Genomic DNA, 11439 nt, shown 5'->3' with positions numbered 1-11439 from the left:
ACTACGTGTGGGTGTCAGTGCTGGACTGGGGTGGGAAGGCCAGAAGTCACACAACAGATATGAAAGATATAAGCCACAGGTTTATAGTCCATCATGTGTATTTGAAATCACAAGTTTTAGGTGCACTGACAAAGCTTGTGACCTCTGGCCTCAATTATTCCAATCCCATTTTTCAGCATAAAGCCCATTGCCCTGTATGCCTCAGCATTCCAAATGTACATCTCAATCCTTCTTCAATGTCATAAAGTCATAGAGATGTACAGCATGACGTGATAAGAGTTTCTGCCTCTCCCACCCTTTCAGGTAGTGAGTTCCACATTTCCACCACCCTCTGTGGGAAACCGTTTTACTCACATCCCCTTTTAACCTACAGCCACTTTCCTCTATTCTATAATCCTCCACCAAGGGGAACAGTTTTATTGAACAGTCAGTGCATTGAGAAGCGAATTCCCACAATTCTTACTGTTCAGTGTTAACTTTGTTTTGTTTATGTCTGATTCAGCGCTGGCTGGCATGACTCACTGAAAGGCTGGCAATGACACATTGAGGAGAAGATCATCCTGCGGTGGACTCTGACACCAGCATCTACTGAAAGAAGGCTTTTTCTCACTGATACCGGCTGCGGCTTGACTGAGTTTTTTATACCGGCTGATACCGGCTAAGCAACCCTTCTTCCCCCTCCCCCTCCTCCCCTTGCCCCCTTCCCTTCCCCCTCCCCCCCACCACTTCCCCCCCTACACCTACCCCTTCCCACTCCCCCCACCCCTTCCCCTCCCCCCCACCCCTTCCCTTCCCTCCACCCCTTCCCTTCCCCTCCCCCCCACCCCTTCCCTTCCCTCCACCCCTTCCCTTCCCCTCCCCCCAACCCTTCCTCTTCCCCACACCCCTTCCCTTCCCCTCCCTCCACCCCATCCCTTCCCCTCCCCTTCCCCTCCTACCTACCCCTTCCGCGAAAGCTAGTGTGCTTCCAATTAAACCTGTTGGACTATAACCTGGTGTTGTGTGATTTTTAACTTTGTACACCACACTCCCTCCCCCTCTCCTCCTCCGCCCCTCTCCCCTCCTCCCCTGCCCCTCCTCCTCCACCTCTCCTCCCCTCCACTTCTCCTCCCCTCTCCTCTCCCCTCCCCCTCTCTCTCCCTCTCCCCCTCCCCCTCCTCTCTCCCCCTCCCCCCTTCTCCCCACTCTCCCCCCTCCCTCTCCCCCTCCGCCCTCTCTCCTCCTCCCCTCCCTCCTCCCTCCACCCCCCGTCCCATCCCTCCCTCCCCCCTCCACCCCCGTCCCTTCCCTCCCCCCTCCTCCTCCCCTCCCTCCACCCCCCGTCCCTTCCCTCCCCTCCCCCCTCCTCCTCCCCTCCCTCCACCCCCCGTCCCTTCCCTCCCCTCCCCCCCTCCTCCCCTCTCCTCCTCCCCCCTCCCCCCTCTCCTCCTCCCCCCTCTCCACCTCCCCTCCCCCCTCTCCACCTCCCCTCCCCCCTCTCCACCTCCCCTCCCCCCTCTCCTCCACCTTATTTATATATATTACAAACAACGAAGATCCCAGCACTGAGCCACAAATTACTAATCTCCATTCTGAAAAGTACCCTTCCACCACTACTCTCTGTTTTCTATGACCAAGCCAGTTTTGTATCCATTTGGCCAGTACACCTCAAATCCTTTGAAACTCTACCTTTTGTACCAGCCTGCAATAAAATACCTTATCAAATGCCTTACCCCACGTAGACAAGATCAAACGCCCTTCCCTCATCAATCATTCTTGTCATCTACCCAAAAAACTCAGTCAAGTTGGTTAAACATGACCTCTCCCAATGTTGGTTAAACACGTTGCCTATCACTAACAAGCCCATTCATTTCCAAATGTGAATAAATCCTGTCTCTCAGTATCTTCTCCAACAACATCTCCACCACTGACATCAGGCTTTATGACTTCTATCTCCCATCACCATTACCCTGTTGCCTCTACATCTTTCCGTAATCTGTTTACCTATTTGTTCTTCTACCTCACATTCACTGTTGGGAGGCCTGTCCTCCTCCCCTCCTCTCCCCCCCTCCCCTCTCTCCTCTATCCTCCTCCCCCTCCCCCCTCCCTCCCCCTCCCCCCCCTCACCACCACCCTCCCCCTCCCCCCCTCCACCTCCTCCTCCCCACAATCCTCACTCCCCACCCTCCATCCCCTCCCTCCTCCCCGCCCTCCCCCTCCCCCATCATCTCCCCTCCCCCTCCCCCCTCGCCCTACCCCCCATCTCCCCTCCCCGTCCCCCTCCTCCCATCTCCCCTCCCCGTCCCCTCCCAACTCCCCTCCCCCCCCCACATCTCCCCTCCCCTCCCCCCCTCCCCCCTCCCCCTCCCCCCGATCTCCACCCCCCTCCCCCCGATCTCCACCCCCCGCCCCCCATCTCCCCTCCCCTCCCCCCATCTCCCCTCCCCCTCCCCCCGATCTCCACCCCCACCCCCATCCCCCACCCCCCATCTCCCCTCCCCCACCCCCCCACCTCCCCTCCCCCTTCCTCCCCCCCCATCTCCCCTCCCCCTTCCTCCCCCCATCTCCCCTCCCCCTCCCCCCCATCTCCCCTCCCCCTTCCTCCCCCCCCATCTCCCCTCCCCCTTCCTCCCCCCATCTCCCCTCCCCCCCATCTCCCCTCCCCCTTCCTCCCCCCCATCTCCCCTCCCCCCCCATCTCCCCTCCCCCCATCTCCCCTCCCCCACCCTCCCCCCATCTCCCCTCCCCCACCCCCCATCTCCCCTCCCCCACCCCCCATCTCCCCTCCCCTCCCTCCCCCCATCTCCCCTCCCCCCTCCCTCTCCCTCCCCCCATCTCCCCTCCCCCTCCCTCCACCCATCTCCCCTCCCCCTCCCTCCCCCCATCTCCCCTCCCCCCCCATCTCCCCTCCCCCTCCCTCCCCCCATCTCCCCTCCCCCCCATCTCCCCTCCCCCACCCCCCCATCTGCCCTTCCTCCCCTCCCCCTCGCCCCCCTCGCCCCCCCTCGCCCCATCTCCCCTCCCCCTCCCCCCCTCGCCCCATCTCCCCTCCCCCTCCTTGCCCCATCTCCCCTCCCCCTCCTTGCCCCATCTCCCCTCCCCCTCCTCGCCCCATCTCCCCTCCCCCTCCTCGCCCATCTCCCCTCCCCCTCCTCACCCCATCTCCCCTCCCCCTCCTCGCCCCATCTCCCCTCCCCCTCGCCCCATCTCCCCTCCCCTCCCCTTCGCCCCATCTCCCCTCCCCCTCACCCCCTCGCCACATCTCCCCTCCCCCATCTCCCCTCCCCCTCCCCCCCCGCCCCATCTCCCCTCCCCGCCCCCCCTCGCCCCATCTCCCCTCCCTCGCCCCATCTCCCCTCCCTCGCCCCATCTCCCCTCCCCCGCCCCATCTCCCCTCACCCCATCTCCCCTCCCCCGCCCCCCCCTCGCTCCATCTCCCCTCCCCCGCCCCCCCCTCGCCCCATCTCCCCTCCCCCTACCCCCCTCTCGCCCCATCTCCCCTCCCCCTCCCCCCCCTCGCCCCATCTCCCCTCCCCCTCCCCCCCTCGCCCCATCTCCCCGCCCCCTCCCCCCCTCGCCCATCTCCCCCCCCCTCGCCCCATCTCCCCTCCCCCTCCCCCCCTCGCCCCATCTCCCCTCCCCCCCCTCGCCCCATCTCCCCTCCCCCCCTCGCCCCATCTCCCCTCCCCCCCTCGCCCCATATCCCCTCCCCCTCCCGCCCCCCATCTCCCCCTCCCCCTCCCCCCCTCGCCCCATCTCCCCTCCCTCGCCCCATCTCCCCTCCCCCGCCCCATCTCCCCTCCCCGCCTCCCCTCGCCCCATCTCCCCTCCCCCGCCCCCCCCTCGCTCCATCTCCCCTCCCCCTCCCCCCCTCGCCCCATCTCCCCTCCACCTCCCCCCCTCCTCTCCCCTCCCCCCCTCCCATTCCTCCCCCCTCTCCCATTCCTCCCCCCCCCTCCCATCTCTCCCATCTCCCCTCCCCCCCCTCTCCCATCTGCCCTCCCCCCCTCTCCCATCTCCCTTCCTCCCCCTCCCCTCCCATCTCCCCTCCCCCCTCTCCCATCTCCCCTCCCCCCCCTCTTCCATCTCCCATCTCCTTCCTCCCCCTCCCCCCCTCCCCTCCCATCTCCCCTCCCCTCCCTCTCCCATCTCCCCTCCCCCCCTCTCCCATCCCTCCCCCTCTCCCATCTCCCCTCCCCCCCTCTCCCCTTCCCCCCCCTCTCCCCTTCCCCCCCCTCTCCCCTTCCCCCCCCTCTCCCATCTCCCCTCCCCCCCCTCTCCCCCTCTCCCCTTCCCCCCCCTCTCCCCTTCCCCCCCCCTCTCCCCTTCCCCCCCTCCTCCCATCTCCCCTCCCCGTCCCCCTCCCAACTCCCCTCCCCCCCCCCACATCTCCCCTCCCCTCCCCCCCTCTCCCCTCCCCCTCCCCCCGATCTCCACCCCCCGCCCCCCATCTCCCCTCCCCTCCCCCCCATCTCCCCACCCCCATCTCCCCTCCCCCACCCCCACCCCCCATCTCCCCTCCCCCTTCCTCCCCATCTCCCCTCCCCCTCCCCCCATCTCCCCTCCCCCTTCCCCCTTCCTCCCCCCCATCTCCCCTCCCCCTTCCTCCCCCCCATCTCCCCTCCCCCTCCCCCCCCATCTCCCCTCCCCCCCATCTCCCCTCCCCCACCCCCCATCTCCCTCCCCCTCCCCTCCCCCACCCCCCATCTCCCCTTCTCCCCCACCCCCCATCTCCCCTCCCCCTCCCTCCCCCCATCTCCCCTCCCCCTCCCTCTCCCTCCCCCCATCTCCCCTCCCCCTCCCTCCCCCCATCTCCCCTCCCCCTCCCTCCCCCCCATCTCCCCTCCCCCTCCCTCCCCCCATCTCCCCTCCCCCTCCCCCTCCCTCCCCCCATCTCCCCTCCCCCTCCCCTCCCCCCATCTCCCCTCCCCTACCCCCATCTCCCCTCCCCCACCCCCCCATCTGCCCTTCCTCCCCTCCCCCTCGCCCCATCTCCCTCCCCCCCTCGCCCCATCTCCCTCCCCCTCCTTGCCCCATCTCCCCTCCCCCTCCTCGCCCCATCTCCCCTCCCCCTCCTCGCCCCATCTCCCCTCCCCCTCCTCGCCCATCTCCCCTCCCCCTCGCCCCATCTCCCCTCCCCCTCCCCTTCGCCCATCTCCCCTCCCCCTCACCCCCTCGCCCCATCTCCCCTCCCCGCCCCCCCTCGCCCCATCTCCCCTCCCCTCCCCCCCTCGCCCCATCTCCCCTCCCCGCCCCCCCTCGCCCATCTCCCCTCCCCGCCCCCCCTCGCCCCATCTCCCCTCCCTCGCCCCATCTCCCCTCCCCCGCCCCATCTCCCCTCGCCCCATCTCCCCTCCCCCGCCCCCCCTCGCTCCATCTCCCCTCCCCCGCCCCATCTCCCTCCCCCTACCCCCCTCTCGCCCCATCTCCCCTCCCCCTCACCCCCCTCGCCCCATCTCCCCCCTCTCCCCTCCCCCCCTCTCCCCTTCCCCCCCTCCCCTTCCCCCCCCCTCTCCCTTCACCCCCCCCTCTCCCCTTCCCCCCCCCTCTCCCCTTCCCCCCCTCTCCCCTTCCCCCCCCTCTCCCATCTCCCCTCCCCCCCCTCCCCTTCCCCCCTCTCCCATCTCCCCTCCCCCCCTCTCCCATCTCCCCTCCCCCCTCCTCTCCCTTCCCCCCCCCTCTCCCCTCCCCCCCCCTCCCATCTCCCCTCCCCCCCCCTCCCATCTCCCCTCCCCCCCCCCCTCCCATCTCCCCTCCCCACCCCTCCCATCTCCCTCCCCCCCCCCCCCTCATCTCCCCTCCCCCCCCCTCCCCATCTCCCCTCCCCCCCTCTCCCATCTCCCCTCCCCCCCCCTCATCTCCCCTCCCCCCCCCCTCATCTCCCCTCCCCCCCCCCTCCCATCTCCCCTCCCCCCCCTCTCCCATCTCCCCTCCCCCCCCTCTCCCATCTCCCCTCCCCCCCTCTCCCATCTCCCCCCCCTCTCCCATCTCCCCTCCCCCCCCCCTCTCCCATCTCCCCCCCTCTCCCATCTCCCCTCCCCCCCCTCTCCTCTCCCCTCCCCCCCCCCCTCTCCCCTCCCCTCCCCCCCTCCCCTCCCCCCCCCCTCCCCTCCTCTCCCCCCCTCTCCCCTCCCCCCCCCCTCTCCCATCTCCCTTCCCCCCCCCTCTCCCCTCCCTCCCCCCTCTCCCCTCCCCTCCCCTCTCCCCCCCCCCCTCTCCCCCCCTCTCCCTCCCCTCCCCCCCTCTCCCCCCCCCCCCTCTCCACCCCCCTCTCCCCTCCCCCCCCCCCCTCCCCCCTCCCCCCCCCTCTCCTCTCCCCTCCCCCCCTCTCCCCTCTCCCCCCTCCCTCCCCTCCCCCCCTCTCCCCTCTCCCCTCCCCTCCCCCCCCCTCCTCCTCTCCCCCCCCCTCCCTCCCCCCCCTCTCCCCCCCCCTCCTCTCCCCCCCCCTCCTCTCCCATCTCCCCTCCCCCCCCCTCTCCTCTCCCCTCCCCTCTCCCCTCCCCCCCCTCTCCCCCCTCCCCTCTCCCTCCCCCCCTCCCCTCCCCCCCTCTCCCCTCCCCTCCCCCCCCCTCTCCTCTCCCCCCCCCTCTCCTCTCCCCCCCCCTCTCCTCTCCCCCCCCTCTCCTCTCCCCCCCCCCTCTCCCCTCCTCTCCCCCCCCCTCTCCCCCCCCCCTCTCCCCTCCTCTCCCCCCCCCCCCTCTCCTCTCCCCCCCCTCCCCCCTCCCCCATCTCCCCCTCCCCCCCCCTCCCCTCCCCCTCCCCCTCCCCTCTCCCCCCCCCCTCTCCTCTCCCCCCCCTCCCCTCCCCCTCCCCCCCCTCTCTCCTCTCCCTCCCCCCCCCTCCCCCATCTCCCCTCCCCCCCCCCTCTCCCATCTCCCCTCCCCCCCCCTCTCCATCTCCCCCTCCCCCCCCCTCTCCCATCTCCCTCCCCTCCGCCCCCCTCCCCCATCTCCCCTCCCCTCCCCCCCCTCCCCCATCTCTCCCCTCCCTCCCCCCCCCTCCCCATCTCCCTCCCCTCCCCCCCCCTCCCCCATCTCCCCTCCCCCCCCCCCCTCCCCCATCTCCCTCCCCCCCCCTCCTCTCCCCCCCCCTCCCCCCCCCTCTCCCCCCCCCTCTCCCCCCCCCCTCTCCACCCCCCTCTCCTCTCCCCTCCCCCCCCTCTCCCCTCCCCCCCCCCCCCTCCCCTCCCCCCTCTCCTCTCCCCTCCCCCCCCTCCCATCTCCCCTCCCCCCCCCCCCTCTCCCATCTCCCCTCCCCTCCCCCCCCCTCACCCCATCTCCCTCCCCTCCCCCCCCCCAATCTCCCCTCCCCCCCCCCCATCTCCCCTCCCCCCCCCTCTCCCATCTCCCCTCCCCTCTCCCATCTCCCCTCCCCCCCCCTCTCCCCTCCCCCTCTCCCCCCCCCCTCTCCCCCCCCCCTCGTCCCCTCCCCCCCCTCTCCCCTCCCCCCCCTCTCCCCTCCCCCCCCCTCTCCCTCCCCCCCCTCTCCCCTCCTCTCCCCCCCCCCTCCTCTCCTCCTCCCCTCCTCTCCCCCCCCCTCTCCTCTCCCCTCCCCCCCTCTCCCATCTCCCCTCCCCCCCCTCTCCCATCTCCCCTCCCCCCCCCTCTCCCCTCCCCCCCCCCTCCCATCTCCCCTCCCCCCCCCCCTCCCATCTCCCCTCCCCCCCCCTCCCATCTCCCCTCCCCCCCCCCTCCCATCTCCCCTCCCCCCCCCCTCCCATCTCCCATCTCCCCTCCCCCCCCCTCCCATCTCCCATCTCCCCTCCCCCCCCCCCTCTCCCATCTCCCTCCCCCCCCCCCTCCCATCTCCCATCTCCCCTCCCCCCCCTCCCATTTCCCATCTCCCCTCCCCCCCCCTCCCATCTCCCCTCCCCCCCCTCCCATCTCCCCTCCCCCCCCCCTCCCATCTCCCCTCCCCCCCCCCTCCCATCTCCCCTCCCCCCCCCTCCCATCTCCCCTCCCCCCCCCTCCCATCTCCCCTCCCCCCCCCTCCCATCTCCCTCCCCCCCCCCTCCCATCTCCCCTCCCCCCCATCTCCCATCTCCCATCTCCCATCTCCCCTCCCCCCCCCCTCTCCCATCTCCCCTCCCCCCCCCCCCTCCCATCTCCCCTCTCCCCCCCCCCTCTCCCATCTCCCCCCTCCCCCACTCCCTCCCCCCCCCCCTCTCCCATCTCCCCTCCCCCCCCCTCTCCCATCTCCCCTCCCCCCCCCCTCTCCCATCTCCCCTCCCCCCCCCCTCTCCCATCTCCCCTCTATCCCCTTCCCCCCCCATCTCCCACCCCCCCCCCTCTCCCATCTCCCCTCCCCCCCCCCCTCTCCCATCCCTCCCCCCCCCCCTCTCCCAACTCCCCTCTCCCCCCCCCTCTCCATCTCCCCTCTCCCCCCCCCCTCTCCCATCTCCCCTCTCCCCCACCCCTCTCCCATCTCCCCTCTCCCCCCCCCTCTCCCATCTCCCCTCTCCCCCCCCCCTCTCCCATCTCCCCTCTCCCCCCCCCTCTCCCATCTCCCCTCTCCCCCCCCCCTCTCCCATCTCCCCTCTCCCATCTCTCCCATCTCCCACTCCCCCCCCCCCCCTCCCCTCTCCCCCCCCCCCTCCCCTCTCTCCCCCCCCCCTCTCCCATCTCCCCTCTCCCCCCCCTCTCACCATCTCCCCTCTCCCCCCCCCCTCCCATCTCCCCTCTCCCCCTCCCCCCCCCTCTCCCATCTCCCTCTCCCCCCCCCCTCTCCCATCTCCCATCTCCCATCTCCCATCTCCCCTCCCCCCCCCCTCTCCCATCTCCCCTCCCCCCCCCCCCTCCCATCTCCCCTCTCCCCCCCCCCTCCCATCTCCCCTCTCCCCTCCCCCCCCCCTCTCCCATCTCCCCTCCCCCCCCCTCTCCCATCTCCCCTCCCCCCCCCCCTCTCCCATCTCCCCTCCCCCCCCCCTCTCCCATCTCCCCTCTCCCCCCCCCCTCTCCCATCTCCCCTCCCCCCCCCCCTCTCCCATCTCCCCTCCCCCCCCCCCTCACCCATCTCCCCTCTCCCCCCCCCCTCTCCCATCTCCCCTCTCCCCCCCCCCTCTCCCATCTCCCCTCTCCCCCCCCCCTCTCCCATCTCCCCTCTCCCCCCCCCTCTCCCATCTCCCCTCTCCCCCCCCCCCTCCCATCTCCCCTCCCCCCCCCCTCCCATCTCCCCTCTCCCCCCCCCCCTCTCCCCATCTCCCTCTCCCATCTCCCATCTCCCCACTCCCCCCCCCCCCTCCCCTCTCCCCCCCCCCCTCCCCTCTCTCCCCCCCCCCTCTCCCATCTCCCCTCTCCCCCCCCTCTCCCATCTCCCCTCTCCCCCCCCCCTCTCCCATCCCCTCTCCCCCCCCCCTCTCCCATCTCCCCTCCCCCCCCCTCTCCCATCTCCCCTCACCCCCCCCCTCTCCCATCTCCCCTCCCATCTCTCCCATCTCCCCTCTCCCCCCCCCCCCCCCCCCCTCCCCTCTCCCCCCCCCTCCCCCTCCCCCCCCCCCTCCCCCCCCCCCACTCCCCCCCCCCCCTCCCCTCTCTCCCCCCCCCCCTCTCCCATCTCCCCTCTCCCCCCCCCTCTCCCATCTCCCCTCTCCCCCCCCCTCTCCCATCTCCCCTCCCACTCCCCATCTCCCCTCTCCCCCCCCCCCCCCCCCCCCCCCCTCTCCCCCCCCCTCCCCCCCCCCCCCCCCCTCCCCTCTCCCCCCCCCCTCCCCCCCCCCCCCCCCTCCCCCCCCCCCCCTCCCCTCTCTCCCCCCCCCCCCTCTCCCATCTCCCTCTCCCCCCCCCTCTCCCATCTCCCCTCTCCCCCCCCCCTCTCCCATCTCCCCTCTCCCCCCCCCTCTCCCATCTCCCCTCTCCCCCCCCCCCTCTCCCATCTCCCCTCTCCCATCTCTCCCATCTCCCCTCTCCCCCCCCCCCCTCCCCTCTCCCCTCCCCCCCCCCCCCCCCTCCCCTCCCCCCCCCCCTCCCCTCTCCCCTCCCCCCCCCCCCCCCTCCCCTCCCCCCCCCCCCCTCCCCTCCTCTCCCCCCCCCCTCTCCCATCTCCCCTCTCCCCCCCCCCTCTCCCATCTCCCCCTCCCCCCCCCCCTCTCCCATCTCCCCTCTCCCCCCCCCTCTCCCATCTCCCCTCTCCCCCCCCCCTCTCCCCATCTCCCCTCTCCCATCCTCTCCCACCTCCCCTCTCCCCCCCCCCCCTCCCCTCTCCCCTCCCCCCCCCCCCCCCCCTCCCCTCCCCCCCCCTCCCCCCTCTCCCCTCCCCCCCCCCCTCCCCCTCCCCCCCCCCCCCCTCTCCCCTCTCCCCTCCCCCCCCCCCCCCCCCCCTCCCCTCTCCCCCCCCCTCCCCCTCTCCCCTCCCCCCCCCCCCCCCTCCCCTCCCCCCCCCCCCTCCCCTCCCCCTCTCCCCCCTCTCCCCCCCCCCTCTCCCCCCTCCCCCCCCCCCCCTCCCCCCCCTCCCCCCCCCCCCCCCCCCCCCCTCCCCCTCTCCCCTCTCCCCCCCCCCTCTCCCCCCTCCCCCCCCCCCCCCTCTCCCCCCTCCCCCCCCCCCCTCCCCTCTCCCCCCCTCCCCCCTCCCCCCCCTCCCCTCTCCCCTCTCCCCCCCCCCCTCTCCCCCCTCCCCCCCCCCCCCCTCTCCCCCCTCCCCCCCCCCCCCCTCTCCCCCCCCCCCCCCTCTCCCCCCTCCCCCCCCCCCCCCTCTCCCCCCTCCCCCCCCCCCCCCTCTCCCCCCTCCCCCCCCTCCCCCCCCCCCCCCCCCCCCCCTCCCCTCTCCCCTCTCCCCCCCCCCCTCTCCCCCCCTCCCCCCCCCCCCCCTCTCCCCCCTCCCCCCCCCCCCCTCTCCCCCCCCCCCCCTCCCCTCTCCCCTCTCCCCCCCCCCCCCTCCCCTCTCCCCTCTCCCCCCCCCCCCCTCCCCCCCCCCCCCCCCCCTCCCCCCCCCCCCCCCCTCCCCTCTCCCCTCTCCCCCCCCCCCCTCTCCCCCCTCCCCCCCCCCCCTCCCCCTCTCCCCCCTCCCCCCCCCCCCCCCCTCCCCTCTCCCCCCTCCCCCCCCCCCCCCCCCTCCCTCCCCCCCCCCCTCCCCCTCTCCCCCTCTCCCCCCCCCCCCCTCTCCCCCCCCCCCCCCCCCCCCCCCCCTCCCCTCTCCCCTCTCCCCCCCCCCCCCCCCCCCCCCTCCCCTCTCCCCCTCTCCCCCCCCCCCCTCCCCCCCCCCCCTCCCCTCTCCCCTCTCCCCCCCCCCCTCCCCCCCCCCCCTCCCCTCTCCCCTCTCCCCCCCCCCCCCCCCCCTCCCCCCCCCCTCCCCCCTCCCCCCCCCCCCTCCCCCCCCCCCCCTCCCCTCTCCCCTCTCCCCCCCCCCCCCCCCTCCCCCCCCTCTCCCCCCCCCCCCCCTCTCCCCCCTCCCTCTCCCCTCTCCCCCCCCCCCCCCCCTCTCCCCCCCCCTCTCCCCCTCTCCCCCCCCCCCCCCTCTCCCCTCTCC

This window comes from Chiloscyllium punctatum, chromosome 5, assembly GCF_047496795.1.
Source record: "Chiloscyllium punctatum isolate Juve2018m chromosome 5, sChiPun1.3, whole genome shotgun sequence".
Taxonomy (NCBI): Eukaryota; Metazoa; Chordata; class Chondrichthyes; order Orectolobiformes; family Hemiscylliidae; genus Chiloscyllium; species Chiloscyllium punctatum.
The sequence above is the reverse complement of the archived record's forward strand: the minus strand, read 5'-3'. Positions refer to the sequence as shown.